The following is a 13,019-nucleotide window of genomic DNA, read 5'->3' on the forward strand; positions in this document are numbered from 1 at the left end:
CTGCAAAAAATTCCCTCATGTTCTCCCACTCAAATATTTCCATTTTGTCAGGCTCAACAAGGAGGCCTCTATCTTCTTCTTTATCTAGAGAAGCAGTGAAAACATCCATTAACAATTAGCAAATGCCATATTACAGATCTGTGAGTTGGTGAATTATTTTTGCTTCATGCTTGCCCCACAGGCTACTTGAAGGTATTTGAGGTTCCATATATCTCTTACTCTGTTGTAGCCCCTCTGCCTTCAACTCTCCTCAACTCTTCTTCCTTTGGAGGACTGCTTCTGTCTGGCCTAATGCTTCTCTGACCTGGGCTATAACTGATGGTTACAGTCCCATCATCATCTGGAAGTGTTGGCTTCAATTCCCATTCCTTTCCTCTTTCTCTCTACTTATCTCTTGTACTTCTATTCACCATTGGGCTCTTCTGTTGTTGTTGTTGTTGTTGTATGTTTCTGTTGTTAAGGGTCCTATGAATGTAGAGAAATACTATAAATTACTTGAGACGAGAAGTTCATGCACAGAATATTTGAGACAAGAAAATAGAGCTGCATTGACTTTGTTATTTGGAGAACTATCCTAAATGTCTAGGGAATCATCCAAAATAGTTTCTTTTGTCTATGACAGTGTTTCCAGCTAAGCTGTGGTTCGAGGAGGCATCCACAGGAAGATAAGAAGATAGAACAGTCATCTGAGACCCCTAGGTTCATAATCAATTTAGGACACCCAGCCACTCCCACCAACATAAATGGGGTAGGACAGCCCCTTTGAATTTGTTAGACTCCTCCTTTTACTCCCAGTTGCCTTTTTGTGACCTGGTTTCCTCTTGTAGCCTAAATATAATATTTACTTAATTTAAATAAAAATATAAAGGTGTGAGGGGGAAGCACATAGAATGGTCAACCTTGAATTACCCCTTTCACCACCCTATATCTATTGTACTGAGAGACAAAATCTTTTGAGAAGGAATAGACATTCAGTTGAAGTTTTTTAAATTATAATACTCAGAAGCATTTCATATCTACTTGAAAACCCAGGGACCTGGTTGATAATAATGTTAGCACTCCCTTAATTCTTCCTGTAGGGCACAGTCACCCAACCTGAGTCTCCTCTCTTAATGATGTAATGGTGATCAATTTAAAATCAACAATGATGTCACAGTCATGCTTGGCATACATTTTCTAGCCTCTAGATACTCCACTATTGGTATACTTGACTTTCCAGGAATTTAATCTCTTTAGCCTTGGTAACCCATTGTTTGCTATTCTTCCATTATGTGAAATTGATTTTTGGTTCATACTAACAACAATCCAGTCAGCTTCTAAGAATCTAGAATTAGTAAAGGTTATAGATAAAGCCCATGTCAGACTTCCTAGGCTACCTTGACTGTTTACTTCTTGTGAGACTTGGAATTTGGTTTAGTCACTAATGTAGACTCCTGTTTTTCACCTTCACATTCTATAGAGATCAGAACCAAGGGTAGAAAGTTGGAAGATTCAATCATGCTATTGGAACATCAACTCTTACTCATACATAACAGTTGTCCTCTGTTCTCTTCAGTTATCTTCCCAGCTCCAGTGGAAGAAATGATTATTTTGGTACTCTTGCCTATTGGTTTTTACTGTGGTATTCATTATTGCACTTAAGAGCTAACAATTTTACCTTTTCCAGAGAGGAATAGAAGTGCTTTGACACAATGGTTTAGGGATATCAGAGTGGGTTGTTTTTGTTTTGTTTTGTTTTTTTGTTTTGTGGAAGTTGAAGTAACTGTACTGGCAAAACCACCAGTCCTTTAATTGAGCCAACCCCACTTCACTTTCTATCCTTTTTATGGCAAAGAATTGTGGGACTATGTTAACTCCTCTGGGATATGCAATTGCCTTGAATCAACCTTTGCTGGTATGTAGCCAACACAGCACTCTGGCTCTCCTCTTGCTCATTGTGACCTTGTTGGTGTTGATTCTTATCTTAGTCTTTATCACCCCTCCCTCATTTTCTTGACTCTTTCATCTTCCAAGCAGTTATCAGTAACAATGTGGTAGCTAAGGCATTCAGTTAAGCCTGGTCCAAGAGTATGGGGAATAACCCTACATAATGCCATCAACATTCTTAGTCCTTGGTCTTTTTTCAGAGTATCTTGAGGGTCCTGTTTTTTCCACTGATTCCCATTCTTATTGTGATCTTCCAGGATAGTTCCTGGATCAAGTCACCAAACAAATACACTTTTGAGAGGAAATTCTACGGTCTTCTGCTCAGATATCTTCACTTCATAAATCTGAGGCATCTGCTGGATTGGTTGCATATAAACCATAATCTCTCATGCAATTCCTTTGTCTTTATAGTTTGTATCTTGGCGTAGTAGAAAAAAGCTGACCCATTGGTTCACAATATTAAGTAGAAGGAAGATGCTAAAGTATAGTAAGAAGAAAAGAAGAATAAAATGAATAAATAATAATAAATAAAACAAATAAGTAAAAGGGGGACCACACTTTTCTGCTGGTTGTTGATCTTGGCCTCTCCACAGGGTCCAGACTGAACTTGGGGCTTGCTTTTTCTCAAGGTTGCTGACAAGTAGAGTGGACAGTGCTTCAGCACCACTCTTCCTAGGAGTCTTTGCCCTTAGTAGAACATCTCCAGATCTGAAATGTCAAGAATTATTAAGAGGAAGGGCTTCCCACCCTGCCACCTTCCATCCTCCCCTCTAGTTTCCCAATTTAGAAATTTATCTCCAAGGAATTTAGAAAGCTCTCCTGGCCAGGTCACTCCATCCTTGTCTTCTCCAGAGAAAACTCACCAGACATGTTGGGGGGCAACCCTCACAACGTGCTCAACAGGTAATCATGAAGCCTCTGCTTGAAGACTTCCAATGATGAAGGGCTCATTAGTTCCTGAGATAGCCCATTCCACTTTTGGACAGCTCTACTTTTAGGAAGTTTTCCTTTACATACTGTCAAAGTCCTTGCCACTTTGCTACTTTTATGCCTTGCTTATAGTGCTGCTGTCTGGGACTATCAAATTCAGTTCCTCAAATTTAGGTTTTGCTCTAGTGATACAGGAAGTGACGATGCCAGGCACTTGGAGCTAGAGTTTATTGCAGGGATAATAGGGTCAGAACATAGTCATGTCAGATGGATAGTTATCCCCAGCCTTCAAATGACTGACTATGGAGTGTGAAGTGTACTATGTCAAATGGGTGGGACTCGTGTCATTTGAGAAAATAAGTCCAAGTTACATAACCCATTGATCTTTAGTGCTAAGAGGCTTTAGAGTCAAAAGAGGGACTGACTGGAAAAACATTCACATCGCATGGTGATTTTATCATTGTTTTATATGGTAATATCCTCCCCAAGATGATGTAATTAGGGTAGTGGCAGTGGTGGGGGAGGGGAAGCAAGAGCTCAGAAAGAGTGGTTTATGCCTATTATACTGATGCTTATGGAGTCAGTACCGAAATTAGGTCTTCCCTAATTAGCATGTTGGCTATTAAGCTATTGCTATGCCCCGTAAACTACTCTTTGGGTAGCTTTTTCCTATGTCCTGGCTCTCTAAATAGTGCTAGAAATGGTAAAGACAGACTGTGTTTTCTGTTAATATTGATGTGCAAGTCATAGAACAGGAACAGGTGGGTCGACTAGGAGGGTGATCTCTATAAATATTATAGCTTTAACAATGCAGAGAACCCTGTTCTTAGAGCTGATAGAGCATAACGAATACTCCTGCTTTTCCTTCCTCTACTCCCATTCTCATTTTCTCTGACCTTCTGCTACAGCCTTTAATAAAGTTCATGGACTGGTGTGAGGGGGGTGTTTTCTATAACCACTCTCTTGTGCAAGTTAAAAATTTCTTTTCACATTTATCTGGGAGTAAAGTGACTTTATTACTATGACTGTGCTTTAATAGCTAATCTTGGTGATGTGGAAAAACTGGAGTTCATGGATGAAGGGAAAAGTCATCTTCAGGTGCAAGAGAACTAGAATGTTATCCCCAGGAAAAGGCTATAGGCCCAAGGGACTATAACATCCAAGGACACATGGGACAGGTAGAAAAAAAATAATATAATTTGGAAGTTATTATCAGGAACTAGGCAGCTTTAATAAAGAGCCATTCTCCTGGTTCTCTGTACTGATGTTTTTGGTCACCAGGGAGGTTCTTCATTTTGCTCCTCTGCTGATATTTCAATGTGCAGGTTCTCCCTTCATTCATGCAGGTCATAGACCCCTAAACTTAATAGATGGTCTTTGGCAATTACTTTGGATGATATACCCTCTATTCTGTGGTTAATCTGTGGTCCTCTCTAAATACTTAGCTACTCTTGTGCTTAAATGAAAGACTAGTACTCTCATGCTTAAGTGAAAGACTTATGGCCCACCATTAGATCAATACTCTTGCTGACATTAATGGGGAGACATGAATTGTTCTTTGAGATAATTTTGCATTTTATTTATACTTTGTGATTGTACAAACCCATCTTGGCAAGCCTGCTTTCAAAGAGGTAAGGGAGATTGCTCCTCAAATTTCCTGAATTTAGCACTGAATGAAAGCTCTGGCTTCTCTATTGAATCTGGGTGACAGTAGCTAAATTGCATCAGTTCAACCATTCATTCAGATTAGTGCAAATGGGCAACTGGCATTACAAAGCCCCTGGCATTATGAGGTATACTGGTAGGGAATGAGATGGGCTATATGGTCACCATGTTCATACAGACCCAATTTTAATGGGGCCTAATGCTCCTGGTTTAAAAAAAAATGCTTCTGTGTGCCTCTCTGGGATTCTCTGTTTGGCTTTGCTGGACAGGGAGACTGTGTTGCCCTTGTTGACCCAGAGGAGGAATGACAACATTCATTAACAATGGCTTTGATACTCCAGTTTCAAGTTGTGGATACCCGTCCTTCATGTTTACTCTACATGAAGGTATACGCCTGCCCTAGCTTCTTAACCCTTCTGCCTTCTACTACCCTCAATCTTTCTTTCTTTCTTTCTTTCTTTCTTTCTTTCTTTCTTTCTTTCTTTCTTTCTTTCTTTCTTTCTTTCTTTCTTTCTTTCTTTCTTTCTTTCTTTTTTTTGGCTAGGCAATGGGGTTAAGTGACTTGCCCAGGTTCCCACAGCTAGTGTTATGTGTCTGAGGCTGGATTTGAACTCAAGTCCTGACTCCAGGGCTGGTGATCTATCTACTGCGCCACCTAGCTGCCCCTCAATCTTTCTTTTTAGGGCCTGGTGTGGCCCAGCTTAATGTTTTTCTCTGGCCTTGGTTGTATTCCCGCTATAATTACTCCTAATGCCAGCTATATATATATAGTTAACTCCCTGAAGTGTTAGATCTTCCTCTTCTGTGTTCCATTCTCTTCTTGGCTCCTCTGCTCTTTTTATATCTGCTTTAAAGAATCTTTTCTTCAATATTCTGGTTCTAGAAATCTATGGAGAGATCAATTGCTTCAGATGCTCAGATACTTAAGTGAAAGACTTATGGCCTACCATTAGATCTATACTCTTGCTGACATTAATGGGGAGACATGAATTGTTCTTTGAGATAATTTTGCATTTCCTTTATACTTTGTGATTGTACAAACCCATCTTGGCAAGCCTGCTTTCAAAGGGGTAAGGGAGATTGCTTGGCATAGCATCTTGCAACATTCATTTTTGACTATGATATGAAGAACTGTCTCAAAGTCTAGGGAATCTACTTTTTTTAAAAAAAACTTTTGTCTCTCATGCTACTAGCTAAGCAGTGATTCAGGGACAGATCTACATGTAGATAGGGACATAGTATCTTCCAGGATAATTCTTGGAACAATCACCAGGCACATAGTGAATACACTTTGGGGAGCAGATTCTATTGTACTTTCCTCATATACCTTCACTTCATAAATCTTTTGGACTGGTTGCATACAAACCTCAATCTCCCATGCAATATGCACTAACCTCACAGTTTGCACCCTGGGATAATAAAGAAAAAGCTGAGGCTCATATACTTTGAATCAGCTTCTAACACCCAGCCACTCCCACTGAGGCAAACGGGAATAGGAAGGCAACCTTTGTTACCCATTCTCTTCCTTTTGCTGTATGTTGCCCTTTTGCAAATTACTTTCCCCTTCTGGTCTGTACGTGATCTTCATTGACCTAATTTCATCTGGATAAAAATGGAAGGGTTAATGGACTACTCCCTCATTCTCTGCTATGCCTATGGTTCTAAAGGACATAATCCTTCTGGAAAGACTAGCCACCAGTTGGAGCCTCCTGAATTAGGATACTCAGAAGTATTCCATCCCTCATTGAACATCAAAGGACTTGGTCACCATCATTCAAAGCACTTCCTCACTGCTTCCCATAGCTCTCCCTTAACTATTCTGAAGCTTCTCTTTTAATAGTCTCACAGTGATCACCTTCCAAATGACAATGGAGTCATCTCCATACTTGGGACATGTTTGCTAGGCTTTAAGTTTTCTGGTGAAGATATACCTTAATTTCATAAGGATTCTGAGCTCTTTCTCGTTGTGTCTCCGTTTTTCCATTATATTCAATTATTTCTCTCTCCTGATATTAATGAAGAACCAATGGGCCTCCAAAAACCCAGAATCAGGGAAGGGTACAGCAGAATCCTTTATCCGGCTTATCAGGAAATTGTATATACTTCCTGTGAGAGTTGGGTTTGGTTGCATCTGCAATAGACTCCTGCTGCTCACGTCGGCATTTTATAGAGGTCAGAAGCTTGAAAGATTCCTTCCAGCTGCTGGAGCGCTCGCTTCTTTGACATTACTGTCTCCTCCCTTCAGCCTTCCTTTCAGTACTCATAGTGGTAGTGATTATTGTGATGCTGTGGCCTATTAGTTTTGCCCTGATGTTAGTACTCATATTATTGCATATAAGTATGCATTTAGCTGTGGAAAATTTCACCTCCTTAAAAAAAAAGATGGTATAAATATAGTAGTTTTAGTACAAGGTGTTTTGGATCGTTAGGGTGTTTTGTGGAAGTTGAAGTGACTGGATTAGCAAAACCAGTACCTCCTTAACTCAGCCAGCCTCGGTTCACTTATCCTCTTCTTGGCAAACAACACTGGAGTGACTTCTGCTATATTAACATCTCTGGGATGTGTCACTGCCTTGCCTCCCTTGTCACAATACGGCTCTGATTCTCTTATTCATTTTGATCGTGCTGTTAATGTAATCTAAGCATTTACACCCATTTTGCTGGGTGTTTCCTCTTTTATTCATTTATCGATAACAATATGATAGCCAAAGCCAGGTGCTGGACAGTGGTCAAGGTGGGGAGTGCCTTGCAGCAAACAAAGCAGCTACTGCCACTATTCATTGTTCAATCATTGGTCTTAATTTTTGTCTCTCTTCAGGGTTCCTTGAGATGGATATGGGGGCGTATGCCTTCCATGCTTAGGCTTATGTGCTTAAAGGTCAGGTTTTTCCACTGTTGTTCCTTTCTTTCTGTGATTTTCAGGGAAGTCCCTAAGTCAGTCACCAGACCCAAAGTAGATATACTTTAGGGAGATTCTAAGGAAATCGAGAGGTATATTTTGATACTAATTACTGTAATTACAATATCTAGGAATCAGTTAACTCTGAGCCCCCATCCCAGTTTAACAAACATTTTTTAATAAACTGAAGAAATCTCTTTCCCCAAAACTTTTGCTCTTCTCTCTACCTATATCAAACCCCTTAATCTTCTAGATCCAAATAAATATCAAGCTTACTGACTATACCATATATCAACCATGTAAACAATTATAAAGATATAAATGATTATTTCCAGTACACCAACTGTGATCATGATCACAGTCAAAGTCACCCTTTAATCATCACTACGACTGCTCATTTCTCAATTCTGTAAACCCAGTTCCACCATTCAGATGTCTCAGGATAATAATTTTTCTCAAGAATTCTCTTCACATTTCTTTGCAAGATAAGGGTTAAACTCAGTTCTCTCAGGAAATAAGTTCTCTTAGTCCTTTTTCTCCTCTCTTCATCCATCATAATTAACAGTCTCTCCAGAATGACAGTTAATCTCACTTTGTGGAGGTGACATGGGAGACTGTATTAGAGTGGCCACTAACCCCTCCTTTGGTACTCCTAAACTCCTTCACTTCATAAATCTGAGACACCTTCTGGATTGGTTGCATACACACCTCAACGATTCACTTGATATCAATAATAATAATAATTAATACTGATGAATACTGACCTGATGTCACTATTAGATAATAGGAAGACTGGTATAGTAAGAAGAAGTGAGAAGTAAAATGAGAGGAAGCCTCACTGCTCTCCTGGCCCTCAACTCTAATCTCCCCTGGGTTCTAGGCTGGACATAATGTTCCTCTTGATCTCTGAGAAATAGAATGAACATTTCGGTTTCTTTCTTCTTAGCAATCTTCAAAGACAGAGACCCACCTCTTGAATTGAAATGGGAATTAATTAAAATTAGGAATTGTTAGGGATGGGAGCTAACTTTCTCCTCATATTCCATCATCCACTCCAGGTTTCCATTGTGGAAGTTTACCACCAAGGAGTCCAGAAAGGTTCCCTATCTAGGTGACTTCTCTGTTTCCCTCAGAGTGGGAGAAAACTCAACTAAACATATTGGGTATGCTGTTCTTAGAATTAGAGATTGAGAATCACAGAATTTATGAGCTGGAAGGTATCTTCAGCAGTCATTTATTCTAGCTTACACCTTTACTGGAATCCCTTCTACAGCATGATTCCATTTAATATCTCTATGCCTCTGCGTAGTCTCCATACCTGCCATGCACGCCTTCCTCACCTCTGCCTCTTGCCTGTGCTGGAATTATTTTGTGCTTGCTTTGTATTTATTTACATTTTACTATATGTGTATATATTGTTTCTTGCAATAGAATGTAAGCTCCTTGAGGGCAGTGACTATATTGTTTTTGTCTTTGTATCTCCCCTTGCCCAGCCCAGTACCTGGCACATATTAGGTGCTTAATAAATGCTTGTTGAATTGAATTGGATTAAATTGGTCACCAAACCTCTCTTTGAAGACTACCAATGACCAGGAACTCATTACTTCCTGGGGCAGTCCATTCCACTTTTGGACAGCTCTAGTTTTAAACAGGTTTTTCTTACATATTGCCAAAGCTGTTGCTACTCTGCCACTCTCATAGCACTGATCATAGTCCTCCCATTTGGGGCTGTCATAATTTAGCCACTCAGGGTTAATATCTAGTCTAGAGGTCCTCAAAGTGACCATATGAGGCACCCTTGGTTATAGTTTTAGGTAGGGTTTATAGGAAGGATAAAAAATGATCCGGAAACATTCATATCAATGGCATTGTCACCCCAGTTCTAAGGTATTAAATGAGCTATGTTGAGTGGAGCAGAAGGGTGGGGTTCACCATATTTTTTGACAATAAACCAAAGGTGATTCACTCATCTTTAGCGCTGAAGAACTTTATACCCAAACTTTATCGCCCTTTTGGACTTAGTACAAAAGTACTCAGAACCCTGCTGGCTCTGCTTGGGGTTTTATCATTTTCTTACATGATAATATCCTCCCCAGGATGGTATTATTTAAAGGTATCTTTGGAAAAGGCTGGAGCTCAGGGAGAGTGTCTCATAACTATCATATTGATGTTTATAGGGTTAGTACAGAAATTAAGCCTCCCCTTACTAGTCTGTGGGATAGTAATCTATTGTTATCCTGTGCAGGTCATCCCTTGGCTATTCATAGCTATGTCTGGCTCTATAAATAATGCTAGAAGTTAGACAGGTAAGCATAACTGTGGTTTATGTTAACAGCATTGTGGTGCCATTGCTATAAACAACAAAAGAGAGGAAGGGGGATAAGCTGGTGACTCCTAAAAGTGTTCATAGAATTCACTGGGATGTCACGGAAGCATAAAGAAGATTTCTGCTTTCCTTCCTCTCTTTCCCATTCTCACTTTCCCTGACCTTCTGCTACAATTCCTATTGCTGATGGACTGGTATTCATCCACTCTCTTCTGTAAGACCAAAATTACCTCTTCTCATATATCTAGGAAGATTGTGGTTTGATGGCTCTTCCCGGTAATATAAAGAATTGGTCTTCATGGGTGCAAGGTGAAAGAAATAGAGATTCAAGGGAATCAGAATGTCATTTTCCAGTGAAAGGTTTTGGGCCCAATGGGTTATAACAACAATAAGAGACATGGGAGCAGAAAAAAGTAGGAATTTTGGAATTATTAATATCTCAGTTTCCTCATGGACTAGGATGTTTGCTTTTTTAAAAAAATTCAATTTTATTTTATTTTCAGTTTCAAATTCTCTTTCTCCTTCATTCCTTGAGAAAGGAAGATAAATCAAACTATTATGAATATGTATAGACATACAAAACAAATTTCTGCATTAGCCATGTTCAAAACAAAGCAAGAAAAAGACAGAAACTATGCTTCAATCTGCACTTTGAGTCCATTAGTTCTCTTTCTGGAGGAGAATAGCATATTTCATCATCAGTCCTTTGGAATTGTGGTTAGTCATTGTGTTGCTCAAAGTTAAGTCTTTCATAGTTGGTTATCTTTCAACATTGCTGCTCCTGTATAAATTGTTATCCTGGTTCTGCTCACTTCTCTCTGAACAGTTCACACAAATCTTATCAGGTTTTTCTGAAACCATATCCCCTTCATTTCTTACAGCACAGTAGTACATCATATTCATGAACAACAACTTGTTCATCCATTCTCCAACTAATGGGCATACCCTCAGTTTCCTCTTTGCCACCACAAAAAGAGCTGCTTTAAATGTTTTTTGTACATATGGGCTGTTTTCCTCTTTCTTTGATATCTTTGGGGTATAGACCTAGTAGAGGTATTGCTGGAGTAAAGGGTATGAACAGCTTAATAGCTTTTTAGTCATAGATCCAGCTGTTCTCCAGGATGGTTGGATTAGCTCACGGCTCCACCAACAGTGTATTAGTGTACTTATTTCCCCCATCTCCTCCAGTATTTGTCATTATGACTAGTTTTCACAAAGAAGCACAATGGGTAGTAATTCATAAAACAAAACACATTTTTATTATGGCACAGGTAATTCCTATAAGGAGAGGCTTAAAGCCTAAAATGAAGCAGCCAGATGGAAGGCGATGGCAGAACAGGGCCAAGAGACTTAAGAAGAGGCCTTTAGTTTCCCACCAGAAAGCAACTACCTGTTTCTCAGAGACTACGTGGACAGAGGGAAGCAGTCCTTTGAAACTATCTGCCTTTTACTGGCCTACAAAATCAAATACCCAAAGAATTTTTTTCTTCTTAGAGGGAACCATGAATGTGCCAGCATCAATAGAATTTATGGATTTTATGATGAATGTAAAAGAAGATACAATATTAAACTATGGAAAACCTTTACAGGCTGCTTTAATTGCTTACCAATTGCAGCCATTGTGGATGAAAAAATGTTCTTCTGTCATGGAGGTTTATCACCAGATCTTCAGTCCATGGAGCAGATTCGATGAATCATGCGACCGACTGATGTACCTGACCAAGGTCTTCTTTGTGATCTCTTATGGTCTGACCCTGATAAAGATGTCTTAGGCTGGGGTGAAAATGACAGAGGTGTGTCCTTCACATTTGGGGCCGAAGTGGTGGCCAAATTTCTCCATAAGCATAATTTGGATCTTATATGTAGAGCCCACCAGGTGGTTGAAGATGGATATGAATTTTTTACAGAGAGGCAGTTGGTAACACTCTTTTCTGCCCCAAACTATTGTGGTGAATTTGACAATGCAGGTGCCATGATGAGTGTGGATGAAACCCTAACGTGTTCTTTTCAGATTCTGAAGCCTGCAGAGAAGAAGAAGCTCAACGCCAGCAGACCTGTCATGCCACCACGGGGTATGATCACAAAGCAAGCAAAAAAATAGTCAATTTGACACTGCCTAGTTGGGACTTGTGTGATAGGATAGAGCCTTCCTTTCTTCTTTCCTTCCTTCCTTTTTAAACTGGAACATTCACTGGTCAGCTTGCTAAATAGATTCATGTTTGTAGTTTCTTTTTCCCATTTTTGATTCAATGAATGGCATTTGCTGGTTTCAGCAGCAAATGAAAGACTTTCTCTACTCCCAAGGAAAGTTTCTTTTTTTGAAAAACAATTCTCTGTTCCTTTAAAAAGCAACTTCCCTTGGTGTCCCTGCTGCACACTCCATAGCAGTTGATCCTGTCTTTCAGAGTAACTGTACGATTGACTTTTATTTTTTTGATTCAGTACAATATATGTGTAGCGTAAATGCTTGTTCCCTTTTTTTTTTTTTAGGATCTGAGGAGGGCACTAGTGTTCTCTGAGAGTAGACATATGTTACTGTCATAAAATGCATATTGTTTATACAAACCACTGTGAATGTGTTTTTCCTTTTTTTTTTACACTTTAAATGATTTGTTTCAAAGGGATTGCTTTTTCTTTTCATTGTCTTGTCATGTACAAACTAGTTTTATTGCTCTCAACATTAGGAATAACATTCAACCTTGCCAGCATCACTGGTATGATGTATATTTAATTAAAGCACACTTCCCCTGCCGTATACTTTTGACAATTAAAGCCATTATTTTAAATGTTTGTGACTTTCCTAAAGCCAAAGTTTCTGTTGAAATATGTTATTGACACAACCCATAAATACACGTTGGCATGGTTGTATGTAAATGCCTTCCTCTTGGGGATTTAAAAAGAAGTTTTGATTTTGAATAGCCAATAGTAATGCAGTGCTGTTTATGCTATTAATGATTAAAGTTAATAAAATTTTACAAAAAAAAAAAGAAAAAGAAAAAAGGGAAAAAAAGAGGCATTTAAGTTAAAGGGTACCACCAATTGTCAATCACAGATAGCAGGGGTACATATAACCAAGTCTCTGTCACCAGAGGTCAGTGGCTACAATCTCATATGTTATAGTCTTCAAGGCATCAGCAGAAACTGCAGCAGAAGGGTCAGGGAAAGTGAGAATGGATAGTGTAGGAAGGAAAGCATGAATGTTCCTCTTTCCTTCAGAATCAGAATCAGCCCCAGGGTCACCAGGATTGTGAGAGCCCAGTTAATATCTCAGAA

At 39.3% G+C, this 13,019-nt stretch overlaps 1 pseudogene; it reads left to right on the forward strand.

Annotated features, from left to right (window-relative positions):
• Positions 1–2,794: 2,794 nt before the first annotated feature.
• Positions 2,795–12,551, forward strand: LOC110200439 (serine/threonine-protein phosphatase PP1-gamma catalytic subunit A pseudogene; annotated as a pseudogene).
• Positions 12,552–13,019: the final 468 nt, after the last annotated feature.

The sequence above is a fragment of the Phascolarctos cinereus genome, unplaced genomic scaffold, assembly GCF_003287225.1.
Source record: "Phascolarctos cinereus isolate Bilbo 61053 unplaced genomic scaffold, phaCin_HiC Scaffold_2;HRSCAF=192, whole genome shotgun sequence".
Classification (NCBI taxonomy): domain Eukaryota; kingdom Metazoa; phylum Chordata; class Mammalia; order Diprotodontia; family Phascolarctidae; genus Phascolarctos; species Phascolarctos cinereus.